At 45.3% G+C, this 20,583-nt stretch overlaps 1 protein-coding gene across 3 annotated transcripts in view; it reads right to left on the minus strand.

The window, feature by feature from the left end:
* The window catches only part of RFX2 (regulatory factor X2), a 98,410-nt gene that overhangs the window by 62,300 nt on the left and 15,527 nt on the right, over nt 1-20,583 (minus strand). The window lies entirely within an intron of this gene.

Raw genomic sequence — 20,583 nt, forward strand, 5'->3', positions numbered from 1 at the left:
GGAGACATACGAGATAAAAGAAGGATCATAGGGCGGACACTGTTCAGGACTTCCCGTCATTAATCCTACAGCCTAGATGGCAATGTATATACAGAGGGCTGTACATATGATCACAACACGTCCGACATGTTCTCAAGCCCTTCATTTTACTAATATTAGAACACCGTTATTAGAACTCCTATTGGCAGGATTTGGCGGTTTCATTTTTATTTTATAAATCAATAGTACTCATGAAAATAAGCAACTTTGTAATATACAGTTAGGTCCAGAAATATTTGGACAGTGACACAATTTTCGCGAGTTGGGCTCTGCATGCCACCACATTGGATTTGAAATGAAATCTCTACAACAGAATTCAAGTGCAGATTGTAACGTTTAATTTGAAGGTTTGAACAAAAATATCTGATAGAAATTGTAGGAATTGTACACATTTCTTTACAAACACTCCACATTTTAGGAAGTCAAAAGTAATTGGACAAATAAACCAAACCCAAACAAAATATTTTTATTTTCAATATTTTGTTGCGAATCCTTTGGAGGCAATCACTGCCTTAAGTCTGGAACCCATGGACATCACCAAACGCTGGGTTTCCTCCTTCTTAATGCTTTGCCAGGCCTTTACAGCCGCAGCCTTCAGGTCTTGCTTGTTTGTGGGTCTTTCCGTCTTAAGTCTGGATTTGAGCAAGTGAAATGCATGCTCAATTGGGTTAAGATCTGGTGATTGACTTGGCCATTGCATAATGTTCCACTTTTTCGCATTCATGAACTCCTGGGTAGCTTTGGCTGTATGTTTGGGGTCATTGTCCATCTGTACTATGAAGCGCCGTCCGATCAACTTTGCGGCATTTGGCTGAATCTGGGCTGAAAGTATATCCCGGTACACTTCAGAATTCATCCGGCTACTCTTGTCTGCTGTTATGTCATCAATAAACACAAGTGACCCAGTGCCATTGAAAGCCATGCATGCCCATGCCATCACATTGCCTCCACCATGTTTTACAGAGGATGTGGTGTGCCTTGGATCATGTGCCGTTCCCTTTCTTCTCCAAACTTTTTTCTTCCCATCATTCTGGTACAGGTTGATCTTTGTCTCATCTGTCCATAGAATACTTTTCCAGAACTGAGCTGGCTTCATGAGGTGTTTTTCAGCAAATTTAACTCTGGCCTGTCTATTTTTGGAATTGATGAATGGTTTGCATCTAGATGTGAACCCTTTGTATTTACTTTCATGGAGTCTTCTCTTTACTGTTGACTTAGAGACAGATACACCTACTTCACTGAGAGTGTTCTGGACTTCAGTTGATGTTGTGAACGGGTTCTTCTTCACCAAAGAAAGTATGCGGCGATCATCCACCACTGTTGTCTGTCATCCGTGGACGCCCAGGCCTTTTTGAGTTCCCAAGCTCACCAGTCAATTCCTTTTTTCTCAGAATGTACTCGACTATTGATTTTGCTACTGCAAGCATGTCTGCTATCTCTCTGATGGATTTTTTCTTTTTTTTCAGCCTCAGGATGTTCTGCTTCACCTCAATTGAGAGTTCCTTAGACCGCATGTTGTCTGGTCACAGCAACAGCTTCCAAATGCAAAACCACACACCTGTAATCAACCCCAGACCTTTTAACTACTTCATTGATTACAGGTTAACGAGGGAGACGCCTTCAGAGTTAATTGCAGCCCTTAGAGTCCCTTGTCCAATTACTTTTGGTCCCTTGAAAAAGAGGAGGCTATGCATTACAGAGCTATGATTCCTAAACCCTTTCTCCGATTTGGATGTGAAAACTCTCATATTGCAGCTGGGAGTGTGCACTTTCAGCCCATATTATATATATATATAATTGTATTTCTGAACATGTTTTTGTAAACAGCTAAAATAAAACTTGTGTCACTGTCCAAATATTTCTGGACCTAACTGTATCTTATTAGAAAAGTTTTATCTCAATGCCAGAGAAGCAGACCGCTCATAACGGACCCCATTTTACAAGCTGCACCCCTCAATGAATTCATCCAGGAGTGCAGTGAGGATATTGACACTACAGGTGGGCCACAAAATGTTATACTATTGGGCGGTGAAGAAAAAAAAACAATTTAGTGATAAAAATGTAGTTGTAGCCCCAGATTTCCAATTTTCCCAAGGGGAATAGATAAATCGGGCTCCATAATTTGTTACACAATATCAACTGACCGTGTGAATACCCCACATGTGACTGGACACTACAGTACTGTTTGGCTGCACCATGGGGCTCAGGAGGGTCATTTCACTTTTGGAGCACAGATTTCCTAGAAAAGATTGCAGACCCCATTTCCAGAGCCCCTAAGTGCCAGAACAGCAGAAACCCCCTTAAGTGACCACATTGTGGAAATTACACCTTTCTGGGAATTAATTTATGGTAATCATCCATAGTGTCAAACACAGTGGAATTAGCCCTTGTAGTGTCCGTATATTGTGCCCAGCTCGTGCTTCTGGAGACAAATACCCCGTAAATTAAGAAGGCTCTCCTCACTACAACACTGCCAAACATGCGGATGTTAACTGTGGTTTAGGCACATTGTGGGGCTCAGAAGGCGCGGGGACATTTGGGCTTGGGAGAGCAGATTTTGCTAGATTTTGGAGGTTTTTTTGTGTGTGTGTGTGTGGGGGGGGGGGGGGGAGAGTCACAGCACTTTTTCAGAGCCTTAAGGTGGTGTCACACACAGCGACGACGACAACGACGTCGCTGCGTGTGACATCCAGCAACGAGCTGGCCCCTGCTGTGAGGTCGTTGCTGAATGTCCAGCTTCATTTTTTCATCGTCGCTCTCCCGCTGTGAAGCACACATCGCTGTGTGTGACAGCGAGAGAGCGACGAAATGAAGCGAGCAGGGAGCAGGAGCCGGCGTCTGGCAGCTGCGGAAAGCTGTAACCAAGATAAACATCGGGTAACCAAGGGAAGACCTTTCCCTGGTTACCCGATATTTACCTTCGTTACCAGCCTCCGCCCTTGCTGCCAGTGCCGGCTCCTGCTCTGTGCACATGTAGCTGCAGTACGCAGGGTAATTAACCCTATGTGTACTGTAGCTAGGAGAGCAAGGAGCCAGTGCTAAGCAGTGTGAGCGGCTCCCTGCTCTCTGCACATGTAGCGACGTTATGATCGCTGCTGCGTCGCTGTGTTTGACAGCTAAGCAGCGATCATAACAGCGACTTACAAGGGCGCTGTTACGTCACAGAAAATGGTGACGTAACAGCGATGTCGTTGTCGCTGTCGCTATGTGTGAACCCAGCTTTAGCGCTACCAGTAACATGGAAGCCCCCTACAATTCTGTTAACAGATGACGGACCAGAGTACAGCCTTGTGTTTTTGTGGGTTGAGTTGAATGCTATTGGTAGCAACTAGTGGTACAGAACATTTTGGATCAGTTCACGTTTATCCTGTGCTCTATGCTATACACTTACATCAGGGTTCCATCTATAACTTATAAATACGTGATTCAGGTGAAACGCACGATGGATCCATTTGGTGCAGAAAATAATCTGCAGCATGTCAGAATTTTTGACAATGTTCTTCACCAATTGACTTCAATGAAAAAAAAAAAAAAAAAAAACGCATCAAAACACATTTTTGCTGAGATAAAGAAATGGTGCAGAAATTTCTGCAACCAAATCTGCAAAGTGGGGACACAGCCAGAGAAGACCATGCTCTTGGCATGGTCTAGATCAGGGGTGGCCAATTAATTTTCCCATGGGGCCGCATGAGAAATTAGGATGGTTTTAGAGGGCCGGACTAATATAATTAACTCAGTTCTACCCAATACTGTATATAGTATATGTACTATCCCTTCATAAACAAACAGTAAGATACAAAGATACAATACAAAGATGCAATGAAAATATGGAGGTCAGTAAGTGGCAGACATTACTGGGGCCTGTGGAGCATACATACTGGCTCAGGTGGCCAGTGGCGCACCCATACTGGCTCTGGTGGCCAGTGGCGCACCCATACTGACAGCGGTGGCCAGTGGAGCACCCATACTGACAGCGGTGGCCAGTGGAGCACCCATACTGACAGCGGTGGCCAGTGGAGCACCCATACTGACAGCGGTGGCCAGTGGAGCACCCATACTGACAGCGGTGGCCAGTGGAGCATACATATTTGCCCTGGGAGCGCTGATGGCACAGGATGGTAGCACTGCAGCAGCAGAGCCTGAGGGCTACATTGGCTGCCTTCTCTGAATCCCCTGTGTGTCTGCTTCCTCTATTGCAGGCACAGGGGGGACCTGAGTAGACACAAGTGCTGCTCTCTTGCTCTCTCCTCCTGCAGGCACACTGCACTGTCCTACTGTACTGTCCTCCTGCACTCACACTGCTCTCTCCATACAGGCACACTGCACTATCCCTGCTTCTACTGGTGCACATTACCTCAGTTGCAGAACAGACGTTTTTGAAGTGTCCACTGTGGAGATGAGCCGGTCACATGTGAGGATCCTGAGTAGAAGGGGCAGGCAAAGGGGGAGTGGCCAGCATCGATAGAGCAGCAAGAGGGGACAAGGAAGGCATCCTATGAGTGTTTGTGTCCAGCATTGAGGGGGCGTAAATGACAGAAAAAGGGGCGTGGCTAGCAGCATCGATGCCATGGAAGACATCCAGAGACTGTGACCAGCATCCAGAAAGGGCATGACTGGCAGCAAGAGGGGGCGTGACCGGCAGAGTGGGGGCGTCGCAGCTGCTTATCACTGCACTGTGGGATACATAGCTCCCGGCAGTGAGAGCGGGGCGGAGGCATAAAATCGTAGATCAGGCCACGCCTCCAACTGTCAGCTAAGATGGGTAGGCCGGTCACAGGTAGTAAGCGGGCCGCATCCGGCCGGCGGGTCGCCCCTCGCCCAGGTCTGGTCTAGATAAACCACAAAAAGAGGAATTAAATATTTTCCCAAAATTTCAGAAAGATTCACAGCAAGGAAAGGAATGGTTAACAGGTTTGCCATAGATAGCTGATCCGGAGGTAGTCATGACAACCTCAGGTTGCTATAGCAATGATCGAGCCCCCATGACCACATCTTGGGGGTTCCGATTAAGTAAGTAAAGGGAGCACACTATCACGCACTCCCCAAAATGCTGCAATCGCTTTTGATTGTGGCTTTTAAGGGGTTAAACAGCCTGGGGCAGTGTCCAGGGATATTAGCCACAGTGCCATGTTTGGTTTGTAAATTTCTTGATTATCTTGTACACTGTACACTACAAAGCAAAGTTAAGATATCTGGAAATTTACTTTTAACCTTGAGATTGTTCATATTTTTCAACAATTTTGGTTCTCAAGTCCTCAGACAGTTCTCTTCTCTTTCTATTCTCCATGCGGAGTGTGGCACAGACAGACACACAAGGCAGAGATTGAGTCAACTTCTCCCCTTTTTATCTGGTTTCAGGTGTGATTTTCATATTGCCCACACCTGCTACTTGCCACGGGTGAGTTTGAATGAGCATCACATGCTTGAAAAAGTTGTTTACCCACAATTTTGGAAAGATGCCAACAATAGCCAGCCCATTTTTGAGGTTGTGTGTGAAACATTTCCATTTCGCCTTTTTTTCCTGTGTTGCTCCAATACACACAAAGAAACGAAACATGTAAATTAAATAATTTTCTGGGAGAAATATTTTTTTCTGTAACCATTTAAAAAGAGTGCCAACACTTTCGGATCAAAAACCCGGATGAAACTTGGACCGTTTTTCTTTTGGAGTACCAAAGAAATGAGTGATGTCTGAATGACGTCTTATTGTAGCCAGCCTTCCATGACAGTCAGGAAACTATGACATCAGCAAACTGGCCAGGGGTTAACCCATGTTACTCTTCCTGAGAAAATTCTGAAGTAATATGTATGAGATCATATTCATTCGGAGGTGGCTTTGTGCACACTACTGTGGCTGAAAATTGAAGAGTTGAGCCTGACATATAAATAAATCTATATAATATCTCCATCTCTCTGTCTAAACAGACGGCGGCGCTGAGATTTCAGGGGCTTGCTGGAGTGCGGAGGTCAGACCATGTTTAATCAGCAGGAAAACAGATGCAGATGTTCCATGTGTAAAGCGTAGACTGCCATGCTTGGCTCTGTTTGCTTTGCTCCAGATTGTTACTCTGCAAACAACGGTTGCTAAGAGCAACTGCAGTCCACTCCTGTATCCATGATCCAGTTGCCGGGCAACGCACAGATTACATCCCAAACTAAACAATACGCCACTCCACCCCCACCCCCCTCGCCCTCCCCTACTGTATGCTGCTCTGCTTTCTACCATTAACTAGGCAATGTGTCATCTATTATACCAGACTGGGGGAAATGTGGAGGGAGGGGGAGAGAAGAGATACTGTTTTTCCAGCTCACTGCTTAGGAGAAGCCACTACGGAGCAGCTCTCATTTCCTAATGAAATAATATTAATGCTTTTCAGCAATACATTATCAGATCTAGACATGTCTCCATAGCTTTATAGAAAGCCAGTCATTAAATAAGGACTACACAAGTCCTAGTTCTATATACAATATATGCAGCGCTGGTACGACCAGTCTTATCACTACCTGCAGGCATATACTGATTTACAGAAAATGTACAGGGTGAGCCTAGAAAGAAAAGTAGCTACCCAGCTTAGATGAGCAGCATATCAGGTCTATGGTAGCCGCTGCCATATACACCATTATAGGAAATAACCATAGACCTCACAACGCCCGGACTCCACGCCAACTCCTGAAATATGGCCTGTGCGTGTACTAGAAGGACAAGTTAGCATGATTCCTTTCCAGCACCGTCCATTTTTGGGTGTTGTACATGTTAAGACGGTGGTTTACATAAGGCAGGGAGACCGGTAAATGGTCTGGTATCTTTATCTGCCTTAGGCTGTGTGCGCACGCTGCGTTTTTTTGACGCTGCGTTTTTGGCAGATAAAAATGCACAAAAAACACACCCGCGTCGAAAAAACGCATGCGTTTTTACAGATTTGGTGCGTTTTGCTGCGTTTTTCCAATGCATTGCATGGGCGGAAAACGCAGAAAAACGCAGGAAAGAACTGACATGTCCATTTTTTTTTCAAGCTCAAAAACGCAGCTTAAAAAAAAAAAGTTGTATGCGGACAGCAAAATTGAAAACTCAGACTTTGCTGGGGAAGCAAAGTCATGCAGTTTTGAGGCCAAAAATGCACCCGAAAAACGCGCAAAACCGCCGCGAAAAACGCACTGTGCGCACATAGCCTTAGGCTGCTTTCACACTACGTTTCTTTAACATGCGTCATGAACGTTTTTTAACGCAAAAACGGATCCAGTGCAAATGCGTTTTCATTTCAATGCAGTTGCAATGGACTCGCGTCAACATGCGTTCACCTGCGTTTGCGTGCGTTATAGTGAGGATCCAGCGACTTGCAGTTTTTTAACTTTTTTCAAAAATGCTACTTGTAGCGTTTTTGAGCTGCGTCCAAATACTGCAAATTGCTGGATCCTGACTAAACAGCACGCGAACGCAGGTGAACGCTGGCATGCTGATAGACAGGATCCTTCTTGCTCTACTGAGCATGCCCAGTAACCAGCCTGGCACGATCAGTCTCTCTCTCCCCCTCTTCCCCTCTCCACCGCCTGAGCGCGGCGGACGCTAGTAACCAAGGTAAATATCGGGTAACCAAGCAAAGCGCTTCGCTTAGTTACCCGATGTTTACCTTGGTTACGTGTGCAGGGGGCAGCCCGGCTTCTAGCAGCTGCGGACGCTGGTAACCAAGGTAAACATCTGATAACCAAGCAAAGTGCTTCGCTTCGTTACCCGATGTTTACCTTGGTTACCAGCGATCGCAGCTGTCAGATGCCGGCTCCCAGTCTATCATGTTCAGTTTCCCTCACTTCCGATCACATGACTTCAATGTCCGCCCATAAACTTCAAGTGACAGGATCCTGCAAAATAACACTTGTGTTTGCATGCGTTTTTCTTTGTAAAAAACAGGATCCACTTTTACAGCAAAAAACATTCCTGACGCATGCTAAAAAAACGTAGTGTGAAAGCAGCCTTATTGTAATGGAAATCTAAATGTCCTCGCCAGAGGTTGTATTAGGGTACCGTCTACTGGTACTATAGGCCCAACAACCAGGCTCACTGTAGCAATAAGGAATTTGAAGAATGCGTTCTCACAGAAGTGAAGAAAGGAAATGAAGGAGAAAAAAGAAAACCCTCCCTAGAATGGCAAGCTCAAACATGTCGGAGTGAGAGGTGAGGATTAAACCAGAAAGTTACAGCATATATATTGTTTGGCAGCTCTACTTGAGTCGGTATGGAAGGGTCCAAAAGTATTGAGACACCCACGGATCAATCAAGGGGCTGAAGTGGTCAGGCTATAATAGGGGATGTATGGGGCCCCATAGACTTTCTATCCAGACTATGCAATGTTCTAATTAATAGTGCTTACACAGATTACAGCACAGCAAAAGTTATTTCAGAGCTTAATTACTATTTAAAGGGAATCTGTCAGCAGCTGTATGCTACCCCTATTGCGAGCAGGATAATGTAAAGGCAGAGACCCCGATTCCAGCGATGTGTCACTCACTGGGCTGCTTGCTGCAGTTATGGTAACGTTGTGAGCAATCTTCTGCCCTTCCGGGCATGCGCAGAATGCCTCTTTGGAGCCAGGACGCATATACCCGGCTTCAGAGGCTCGATGAAAAAAGCAGCGAGCATGCACAACATCTGTATAGCAGTGGTGACAACCGTGGCTCTTGTAAGCCATGTCATCATGCCCACAGAGACGTGATAATATGCTAAAAAGGGCTGAATAGTCTGGGGAATCTAGTACCCCAAAAACTAGTAAAATGGTTCATGTGCAGATCATAATGGACTGTACAAATACTTTTTCTAAAATATCTTGTGTCCAATATAATAAAGGGACTGTGAGACAGGGAATATAGATAGGAAGATACAACTGCTGGGGGTTCTGGGGGCCTGGGGGACCTGACCGGTTCCCTTTAATGTCTGCAGGTTAATATTATTATTGTTTTGGTTTTTTTTTTATTATAGTGCCAATTATTCCAAGACTCTTCACATGTGAAAAGGGGAGTACATAATAAAACCAAGTACAATACTAATGAATAATAGAAGGCGCAGACTGGTGCAGGAGGACAGAGGTCTCTGCCCGCGAGGGCTCACAGTCTATAGGATCTACCAATTCTTTAATGCGGAGATCTGCCCAAAACCACTAATTGTATACAGTGTGCATAAGCTGCCAAATCAGTGGTGATGGTGGGATTACACAGAGCTCATGATTATGGAGCACTACATGGCAGAAGGTTTACTAGACCTATAGTGTAACAATAAAACAGTGATTTTTATCCAAACTACAGCAAGCTGCACAGTAAGGGGTATTTTGCAGGCTGCGACATCGCTACTGCGATATAGTCGGGGTCAAATCGAAAGTGACGCACATCTGGCGCCAGTAACTGCGTCGCAACATGTAAAGCCTAGATGCCCTGATAAACGATCGCAAAAGCGTCGCAAAATCGGTGATCTGTGTAGCGGACATTTTCATAATGTCGCACCAATAGGAGATATGATGTTGTTCCTGGTTCCTGCCGCAGCACACATCGCTGTGTATGAAGCCGCAGGAGCGAGGAACATCTCCTTATCTGCCTCCACCGGCAATGCGGAAGGAAGGAGGTAGGCAGGATGTTAACGTTCCGCTCATCTCCGCCCCTCTGCTTCTATTGGCCGCACAACCAGCCCCCTTAGGAAGGAGGCGGGTCGCCGGCCAGAGCGCCGTTGCAGGGCAGGCGAGTGCATGTGAAGCTGCCGTAGCGATAATGTTCGCTACAGCAGCTATCACAAGATATCGCATGTGCGCCGGGGGCGGGGACTATCGCGCTCGGCATCGCTATCATCGGCTAGCGATGTCACAGTGTGCAAAGTACCCCTTAGTCATACCTTGCTGGAATGCGGATCTCTGCCCCTTCAGCCTGCCGCTCTCAAAAACCTTGTGACAGATAACCTTGCACTTAAAACACCACTCAAGCGTTTTTTTGTTTTTTTTTTTGAGAGCTGAAATGCTGCGTTAAACCTAAGGTCCCTGCCTCTGGTCATATACTCTCCACCCGTCATCGTCACCTTTTACAGACACCACTCAGGTTCCACGGCACCCTCTGAGTGGCCAATGCATCTCTATGGGAGCCAGAACGAGGTTCTCAGAGTTGCATTGATTTGGGACACCGATGCGCTTCATGAAACACTGGAGCATCCGGCAGGTCACCAATTGCCAGAGCCCGACAGAGCAGCAGCAATAGAGGGTGAAGCCACCAAAAGGCAGATATCAGACAGGGGTCCGGGGACTTACAATTTAGCACCACTCCAGCATTCAATAAACAAAATGCTGAAGTGGTGTTTTAAGGTAGTTCATCAATATCAGATTAGTGGGGGTCATTTAAATATATCAATATACTGATATTTCAGAAGCTTCGGGATCATTACACAGTTCAAATTGACATTCATGAAATGAAGGAACACGCTGGGTCCTTCAGATTGAAATATGCTCTTTGTAGCCACTAGCCACTCCTAGCTAATAGAGGATGGTCCTGAAAAGAATATCAGCAGCATAAAGCACAGTTCAGACAAACAATTCAGTGTGGAGCACTGCAAACCTAGCAGCGTCAAGGATGTTGTACATGAACTTGTACGATGACGGCATTAATCAACATGCAGTCCATTGCGGACACTGACATAATATACGCTTGTCTGACCCTGGGCTAAATCATGAACTACTGATAGAATATTTGGTAAAGTGATTTCCAAACTGCTCAAACCCATCTAAACCCCATATCCGATATGTATGTTACGACTATTGTGGTGCCGACCTCTACAACCACGTCCGGGGGTGGAGAGGGACATTTCGGCAGATATTCCAGTTGGATGTGCATCCTTGGACACACATTCAGCTTAACCCTTAACTGGTGAGGTGGGGTTTGCAACACCCCAGGGAAATTTCGTTCAGCTGGCACTCATTGGAAAATGCTGGTATGAATCATCAATGTATTACATTTTCCAATACTTGTGGGTGTCAAAAATTTGGTAAACTCATGTGTAATCATTTGCCAATAAGAAAACGATTAAAACAAACGTGATCTTTGCATTTTCTGTAAAAATGAGAGATTTCTAAACACTGGAGTATAGGAAGCCCCACATCAAAAGTTGCATGACAAAAATCCCACCTCACCAGTTGAGGGTTAAGTGTGTTGCTGCACAGACACCCGCCAAGTCCCTGCACAGCAATACAAACTGCCATCCAATCGGAGGCCAGCAGCTGACATCAGCGAGCCTGTATAGCACTTGGCAGTGATATAATGCGCTGCCCATCACTTACATGCCAAAGTCATTTGCCGGCTTTAAAAGACGAAGCCGCATGACAGGGGAATGTGGTGAATAATATTTTTTTCAAGCGTTAAAAAAAAAACAAAAAAAAAACACAACAAACCCACACACAGCAGCAACAGATCCACATACACCAAAATGTGGAACATATATACCCGAATGAGCGGCATACGCACAAGGATGGGTCTGGAATGGGAACCATATATACCGGGATGGGAAACATACAGTTAGGGCCAAAAGTGTTGGCACCCTTAAAATTGTTCCAAAAAATTACCTTAAGTATTTCTTCCAGAAAAATATTGCAATTACACATATTGTGAGATACACATTTTCTTTGTGTGTATTGGAAAACAAAAAAAAAAAAAAAAAAACACAGCAAATAAGGTAAATCGAACATAATGTCCCAGAAAACTCCAAACATAGGCATAACAAATTTGTTGGCGCACTGAGCTTAAAATTTGGTTGCTCACCCTTTGGAATAAATAACAGCAATAATCGCTTTTCTATAACCATCAACAAGCTTCTTCCACCTCTCAACTTCAATTTTGGACCACTCTTTTGCAAATGGTCTGCCATGAAAGTATATACCAGGATGGGGGACATGTACACCATTACTTTAGTACAGGATGGGGGACATTACACAACATAATGGGGAATGGGCGGGGGGGTGCAACTCATATGTCATTATAGGATTTCGAACGCTACAAGGGCCCATATATCTGACCAACATACAGGACTGGCACAAGGTCCAAATTTCACACTGGGACGCATCAGACTCTAGTTACACTACTGATTACATATTAGGGTATTGTGTAGGTGTCACATGGGTAATTTAGAATTCCAAAAACACACAAAGATGTTGCAATAATATGAGTAAAGCAACCGAATACAGCTGGTAGTAAATAATGCACAGTAAAGGCTTATGTTGCCATGAATATTTGATGTATAGATGGACGTCATAATGTTTCAAGCCTGGGGTAATACCAGGCATTCAGGTCCCTGTTACAGGATACTGCCAATGAATTAAATAAGATTATGGAACCACCAAGCTCACTCATTTCAGACGGAGGGTGGGGGTGTGCGCGTGCGTGTGCGCATTTAGTGCGCGTGCATTTAGTCTACACATATTGTTTAATAAACAAACACTTTCATTAGCCAATAGGTACACAGTAGTGTCAGAAAACACTAAAGGGTTAAAGAAGCCCTCCCATGAATATTTTTTTCCATTAATTACATGTAATTTCTTATGTAGTATCAGTGTGTTAATATACTAACCTACAGCGACCCTCTCCAGGATCCAGCGCTGTTCTGCGCCTCTTCTCAGTGGCGTTACCATTCTTCACACTATCCGGGTCACACTATGTTCTGCATGTCCCAGAAGTGGCTTTTACAACGTAAGTCTATGCAGCATTAGAAGGAGGCTAAACTAGACTTCCAGCTCAAGTATAGAATGAACAGAGTAATCTAAAGTGGGGTGACGTCACTAAGAGGAGGAGCAGAATGGCGCTGGATCCTGGAGAGCACAACGTTAGGCGAGTATATACCGTAAAGGCCGCTTTACACGCTGCGATATCGTGACCGATATCCCTAGCGTGTGCACCCGCCCCATCGGTTGTGCGATACGGGCAAATCACTGCCCGTGGCGCACAACATCGTGCGGACACGTCACACTACTTACCTGCCCTGCGACGTCGCTGTGACCGGCAACCCTCCTCCATTCTAAGGGGGCGGTTCGTTCAGCGTCACAGCGACATCACAGTAGCGTCACCGAACCGCCGCCCAATAGAAGGGGCGGAGATGAGCGGGACGTAACATCCCACCCACCTCCTTCCTTCCACATTGTGGGCGGCCGCAGGTAAGGTGAGGTTCCTCGTTCCTGCGGTGTCACACATAGCGATGTGTGCTGCTGCAGGAGCGACGAACTACTTCATACACCGAGCAGCAGCGATATTCGAGAATAGGGGGCCATGTCACCGATGAGCAATTTTGACCTTTTTGCGAAGATTCAAAATCGCTCATAGGTGTCACACGCAAAGACATCGCTAAAGCAGCCGGATGTGCGTCACAAATTCCATGACCCCAACGAGATCACTTGAGCGATGCCACAGCCTGTGAAGCGGCCTTAACAGAATGATACTACATTACATACATGTAATGAAAAAAAAATATATATTCATGGGAACCTGTCAGAACTGTATACTCCCCAAACCAATTTTTTGTGTGTATGTAGCCCTTTAAAATATTAATTGACTCATTTATGACCCCACAGCAAAGCTCCAGCACTGAGAAATTGCATTCTGAAGTTCTGGATATATGTGACTAGAAGTTCATTGGGACGTGAAGATCCATTTACAGCTCCTTAGCCATTATTCACTGCTATATGTCAAAGCAAAGTACCACTGGGACGGGGATACAGTGCGAGGCTGAGGAGCTGTAAGTGCATCAATACGACCCAATGCACTTCTTACTCATCTATACAGAATTGCAAAACGTGGTTTCAGTCTCTCGTTGGGGGAGCTTTACTTTGGAAGTCACAAAGATAAACTTGCTTAACTTTTAATACACCCACATTATAAAATATTATAGTTAAAAATGGTTGGGGTGTAGAAGTTTGACAGGTTCCTTTTAAGCAGGTATTCCGGTCACATATTGTTACAGCCAAGGCTGCTTTCACACTACGTCTTTTTAACATGCATCCTGAACGGTTTTTTGCTGCAAAAGCGGATCCTGCTTTTACAGCAAAAAATGCATGCAAACGCATGTCTAAGGCTGGTTTCACACTACGTCTTTTTAACATCCGTTGAAAACGTTATTTTAGCGGAAGTACGGATCCTGCTTTTACAGCAAATAACGTATGCAAACGCATCTGTTATTTTGCAGGATCCTGCACTGGATGTTTAGGGGCGGGCATTGGAGTCATGTGATCGGGAGTGAGGGGAACTAGACTGGGAGCCGGCTTCTGACAGCTGCAGACGCTGGTAACCAAGGTAAACATCGGCCTTGGATACCCGATATTTATCTTGGTTACGAGTGTCTGCAGCTGCTAGGAGCAGGGCTGCCTGCACACGTAACCAACGTAAACATCGGGTAACTAAGAGAAGTGGTTACGCGATATTTACCTTGGTTACGAGTGTCCGCAGCTCTCAGGCGGGGGAGAGAGGAAGGGGAGGAAGGGGGAAAGACATAGAGAGAGAGAGAGAGAGAGAGAGAGTGAGGGAGGGAGGAGGAGAGAGAGACAGATCACGCGAGACTGGTTCTGGGCATGCTCAGTACTTTCTGGGCATGCTCAGTACAAAAGCAGGATCCTGTCTATCAGCACGCCAGCGTTCACCTGCGTTCGCGTGCTGTTTAGTCAGGATCCGGTGACTTGCAGTATTTTGACGCAGCTCAAAAACGCTACAAGTAGCGTTTTTGAAACATGTTAAAAAACTGCAAGTCACCGGATCCGCACTATAACGCACGCAAACGCAGGTGAACGCATGTTAACGCGAGTCCATTGCAAATGCATTGAAATGAAAACGCATTTGCACTGGATCCGTACTTCCGCTAAAATAACGTTTTCAACGGATGTTAAAAAGACGTAGTGTGAAACCAGCCTTATTTTGCAGGATCCTGTCACTGGATGTTTAGGGGCGGGCATTGGAGTCATGTGATCGGGAGAGAGGGGAACTAAACGTGCCAGACTGGAGCCGGCTTCTCACAGCTGCAGACGCTCGTAACCAAGGTAAACATCGGGTATACTTGCTTGGATACCCGATATTTACTTTGGTTACAAGCGTCTGCAGCTGCTAGGAGCCGGGCTCCCTACACACGTTACCAACGTAAACATCGGGTAACTAAGATAAGTGGTTACCCGATATTTACCTTGGTTAAGAGTGTCCGCAGCTCTCAGGTGGGGGAGAGGGAGGGGGAGAGACAGAGAGAGAGGGAGGAGAGAGAGGGGGAGAGAGACAGAGAGGTAGGAGAGAGATAGACTGATCACGGGGCTGGTTTCTGGGCATGCTCAGTAGAGCAAGCAGGATCCTGTCTATCAGCATGCCACCGTTCACATGCATTTGCGTGCTGTTTAGTCAGGATCCAGCAATTTGCAGAAGTTGGACGCAGCTCAAAAACGCTACAAGTAGCGTTTTTGAAAGATGTTAAAAAACTGCAAGTCCCTGGATCCTCACTATAACGCACGCAAACGCAGGTGAACGCATGTTAACGCGAGTCCATCGCAAATGCATTGAAATGAAAACGCATTTGCACTGGATCAGTTTCTGCGTTAAAAAAACGTTCAGGACGCATGTTAAAAAGACGTAGTGTGAAAGCAGCCATATTGCAGCAAGTCACTGAATTTCCTAGCATCATACCAGCAGGTGTGATATTGGTGTCATTGACAATTATTGGATTGAGAAGAATAAGTATAATGATTTAATGCTACACAGAATACTATTAAATAGAGAATAATTGGGAATATTACAGCATTTGGGAATATTACAGCATCAAGAGCCCATGCATTAAGGATCCAAACAAGCAAGAATTAAGACCCTGAGTTCCCGAGTCTTTGGAGCGTAACTGTGAATGAATCTGCACATATTCGGAAGTTTTAGAACTTTTTCTGCATATAATGAAAGTTTCCTTTTAATGAGGAACAGGCCCATGACTCAGTTCAGAGCTAAACCTATTGTTCAGAGAACGGAGGGGTCACAAGGAAGCCACAGAGAACCACCCTACCAAAAAAAAAAAAATTACCATGATTCTATGTGCATCCACTACAGCAGTAAATTGGTTGTGACTAGAGATCATGTGAATCGATTCATACGACCACGGCCGTGACAGTAATCTCTGGCCACTGGATGCGAGCCATGAGAACAGCCTCTTTTTTTTTTTTAACTATATTTTTATTCAAATTTTTCAATAACATAACACTGGCATAAGCGAATTCAGCATTGTAAATTCAACATTACATTGTCATATTTGATCATCCCAAATTCCATACCAATTTTTAAAATCAATAACCGTAATATGGCAAGATAAAGCAAAGGAAAGCAGCGACCCCTTAACCCATCATTCTTATCATTCCCCCCATTGAACCCTTGTGAACATGGTAATGACATATAATAAAGAAGTCCCACTCAAGTCGGTTATTTCCCCCTCTCCTTTTAGTCACCTTTCGGCCTTTCCTCCCCCACCTCCAAGCCATCCAATGTATCCTTCAATTTTTCAGTATGATACCAGACTGTGTCTTTGAAAGGTGACATAATCCTGACTATCTCCTCCCGAGTACAATAGGCTAGTATGAATTTCTTCCATTTGTTAAAGTGCTGTCGTATTCTATCCGCCCTCCTTTCTGCATCCAATCCTTCTATTTCAAGAAGATGCATGAGCTGACCCAAGATCTCTTCAATCGCGGGGACCCTAGACTCCAACCAATTTTTTAGTATCGCTCTCTTGGCTGCCAGAAGTATCACATGTATAAGTCTGGGTGGGTTAGTCATCTTCCCTTTGGTATCGTTCCCCTCCTCCCAATGGTGAAAAATAGCGAACCCAGGTGAGAGCCGAACTTCAAGACCCCACACCTTTTGTATACAACTTTTGATCTGTGACCATAATGGACTCAAATGGGGGCAGGACCACAACCCGTGAAGGAGATCAGTTCCACTACTCTTACACTTAGGGCAATACGTAATCCTGTCTGGCTTGTTGCTGATGGAGGGAGACTAAAACCATAAATTGCCTTGTGCATAATTCTAAATTGGGTTTCTCGCCAATTCTCATTTAAAATTGATTTACGAAGAGCATTCCACCCTCCCCTAATTTTTACCCCCATAGACGGGTCCTCAAATTGTTTCTCCCAAGATTTAAATAAACCTTCCGGGTGCTGTCCTATTAGTAGATCACGCATGGCTCCATAAAGAAAAGAGATAGATGATGAAGTTATTGAGTTCTTTACCAGACAAAAGAGTTAAATAATACCTCCTGGGTCACATCATGCAACTGAGTCATAATACTATATCTCACTTGGTCATATTGGATTACTTGGTTAGGCCCCAGGCCATACTGCGCTATAATTTCATCTCTACTCAACCATCTAGGTTCTGAGGTGTGCAAGAGATGAGCAACAGTCCTTATACCCCTCACCTTCCACTCTTCAAACAGCTTATTGCTTGTCCCCTGCACAAATTCTGGATTCCCCCATATAGGCAAGTATTTGGATATTTTATGGGGAAGTTTGTAGTTTTTCCTCAACGCCTTCCACGCTGCAATCGTGTCTTTAAATAAGGAAGAGGGCTTGATTTTCACTGGGAGATTAGCCTGCCTAGTATGAAGCAATGCCACCAGATCCCAAGGTTGTGCATAGTCTCTCTCAAGCTCCAACGCTGAATAATGCCTAGAGCCTTTAATCCAATCCAGTATATATCTAGTCAAACAGGCTATATTGTAACCCCGAATGTTCGGCAAACTCAGACCTCCATGAACCTTAGATGCCATCAACTTCTTAAGCTCTATACGAGGGCGTTTCCCCCTCCAAATGAAGTGTGAAAAAGCTCTATTTAGCTGGACAATATCTTTATGCTTGAGAAGCAGGGGAAGTGTTTGAAGATGATACATTAATTTTGATATCGACATCATCTTAATTAGGTGGAGAACAGCCTCTTACCGGATGGCATCCGCAGCTCTTCTTTTGATTAGCCAGCCTGGAGTGAAGTCATTGTTGTGGCGTGATGCATATGTGATGTCACGCCAGACTGGCTAATCAAAAGAAAAAACAGGTAAGACCTGTGTCTCACGGCTCGGGTCCAGCAGCCAGAAATTACTGTAGTGGCCTATAGACCAGGTCGTGCAAATTATAAATCTACAATGACCTCACTGCTTCACCACCGTGCGTAGCTGCCGCCCAACCCACACCCCACCTACTGTCTCCTCCCCAAAATCCTATAGAATGTAAGCCTGCAAGGGCAGGGTCCTCTTCCCTCTGTACAAGCAGGCCCGGCGTTCGCACCCAGCAAACCCGGTCAAATGTCGGGGCCCTGGGCTGCCGGGGGAACCCACTCGTCTTGGCTGGGGGGCCCAGTGCAAGCGCTGTCACCAGCCTCCCCCCCCCGCCGAGGATCGCAGTTGCCGATATCCATTGAAAGCAATGATGAGATGGAGCAGCGAGCTCCCTCCTCCATCATTGCCCCGCTGTGACTATCGGCGTTCGGACAGCTCTGCAGCGGAGCGCGATGACATCATCACCGCGCGCCTGCAGTGAGGTCAGAGCGACAGCAGTGGACGTGCCGAGGAGACCGGAGCAGCGGGGGAACGAGGAAAGATTAGTATGTATTAATCACTGTGGCCAGACGACCATGGGGTGCATTAAATGATATGGGGGCTGTATATTACATGGAGGTGCCTAATGCTATGTGGGTCTGCACTGTGCTATATGGGTGCTGCATAGTACTACATGGGGGCTACATAATACTATATGGAGAATTATTTGGGCTTCATAACACTATATAGAGGGATATGGGGGCTGCATACTGCTTTACCCCCAGTTGTATGTCACCTCCACCCCAGTGCTGTATACCACCTCAGAGCTGTATATACCCCCTTAGCTGTATACCCCCAGAACTACATGTCACCCCCCACCTCAGAGCTGTTTGTTCCCACATCCCAAAGCCACTGCCCCCCTCTAGAGCTGTATGCCCTCCTCTGGAGCTGTATGCCCCCCATTCCTGTATACCCCTTTCCTCAGTAATATGTATGCCCCCCAGTAATGTATATGTCCCCAGCCTGTCTTGTGATGTATATACAGCAGTGTTAGTGTTCTCTATGTGTGGCCATGTCTGTTAGTGACGGCCACCAATCAGCGTGGCACAGACACATGCCCAGGAGGAGCTGGATGGAGACAAGCGAGGAGGTGAATGAGGCTGTTGCCGGCTTCCCAATATTAGAAATATCTCTAATGTGTTTGTGTGTGCATGTATGATGTGTATCCATGTATGTCAGTGTATATGACTGCATATAGATTTATGAATATTTATGTGTTTTTGTGAATTTCTCTTTAAAATTATATATGTGCATGTATCTGTGCATGTCTATGTGTGGACGGGGCCCACTGAGATTCTTTGCCCAGGGCTCACAAAAACCTGGAGCCGGCCTTGAGTACAAGTCTGTCTATTGTAACTTGTATATGTATTCTGTATGTAACCCCTTCTCATGTACAGCACCATGGAATCAATGGTGCTGCTCTATAAATAAATAAAATAATAATAATAAACTGTAGTTGTCTGGGGGCTTGTCATTACTTTCCTGCCGTTTTTTCATATTGTCAGGAAACGCAATGCTAAAAAGGAAATTACAACAGCAATAAAGACAGAGTCCCGGGATAAGATATAATGCAACGTCACAAATAAAAGTGTAAAAGAGAAACCAGGTGTGCCTTCCAAATCCTAGCACATTGACAGTGCAATATTTTTTACCACCAGTCACTGCTGCTCGATCTTCTGTAAGCCAAGTAAACTGTTCACATATTGCTTTCTCCGTTATGCAGGCATTTAAGCAATACTATCATCGGTATTCATTCCCAGTAAGTTATCAACTATATCAGTCTGATAACACGGCACAGTAAGACATTTCGGGCCTGTCCCTTTAATCAGACCGTGGGGAGTCAGATTTAAAAATATGCTCGACTAGATGCCAGGCAAAAAATTCCACAGTCGGATTTAGAAGTTAAATGTGTTTAAGGGGGAGCAAAGGAAAGCTTAATCTAACCATGTTCCTCTAACCAGTAGGTGTCTCTGCTCAGCGAGGTTCATGGGAAGTCCCCTTGTGTTTATAGTGTGGGAACCAAGGAGACTAGAGTTAAATATGAAAACAGAGTGATGTCGGCGTATTTTAAATAGCGCCTGGAGGCATCAGGATACAGGTGGCGCGGAGGAGGTTTAAAGCCCGAAACTTCAGGAAAAACAAATATCTGTGTGTATGGACCTTAACCCCTTTAGAAGAGTTAACAAAAGGCATTGAGAACGGACGTGACACATTGATGATTTGGTGTACAGTATAAACGCTTCCATGTAACACTAGAGAAGGGTAGAAAAGAGGTCCTGCATATGAAGAATACCACTCAGGTGCAGTCATTAAACATAGCAATCTTTCCTATGTGCAAGAGCTGACTGACAATACAATGCAAGTTATAGTAGAGCCACCTTCGAGTGCCCCCTTTCACACCAGAGCCACCTTCGAGTGCCCCCTTTCACACCAGAGCCACC

This window comes from Anomaloglossus baeobatrachus, chromosome 1, assembly GCF_048569485.1.
Source record: "Anomaloglossus baeobatrachus isolate aAnoBae1 chromosome 1, aAnoBae1.hap1, whole genome shotgun sequence".
Lineage (NCBI taxonomy): Eukaryota > Metazoa > Chordata > Amphibia > Anura > Aromobatidae > Anomaloglossus > Anomaloglossus baeobatrachus.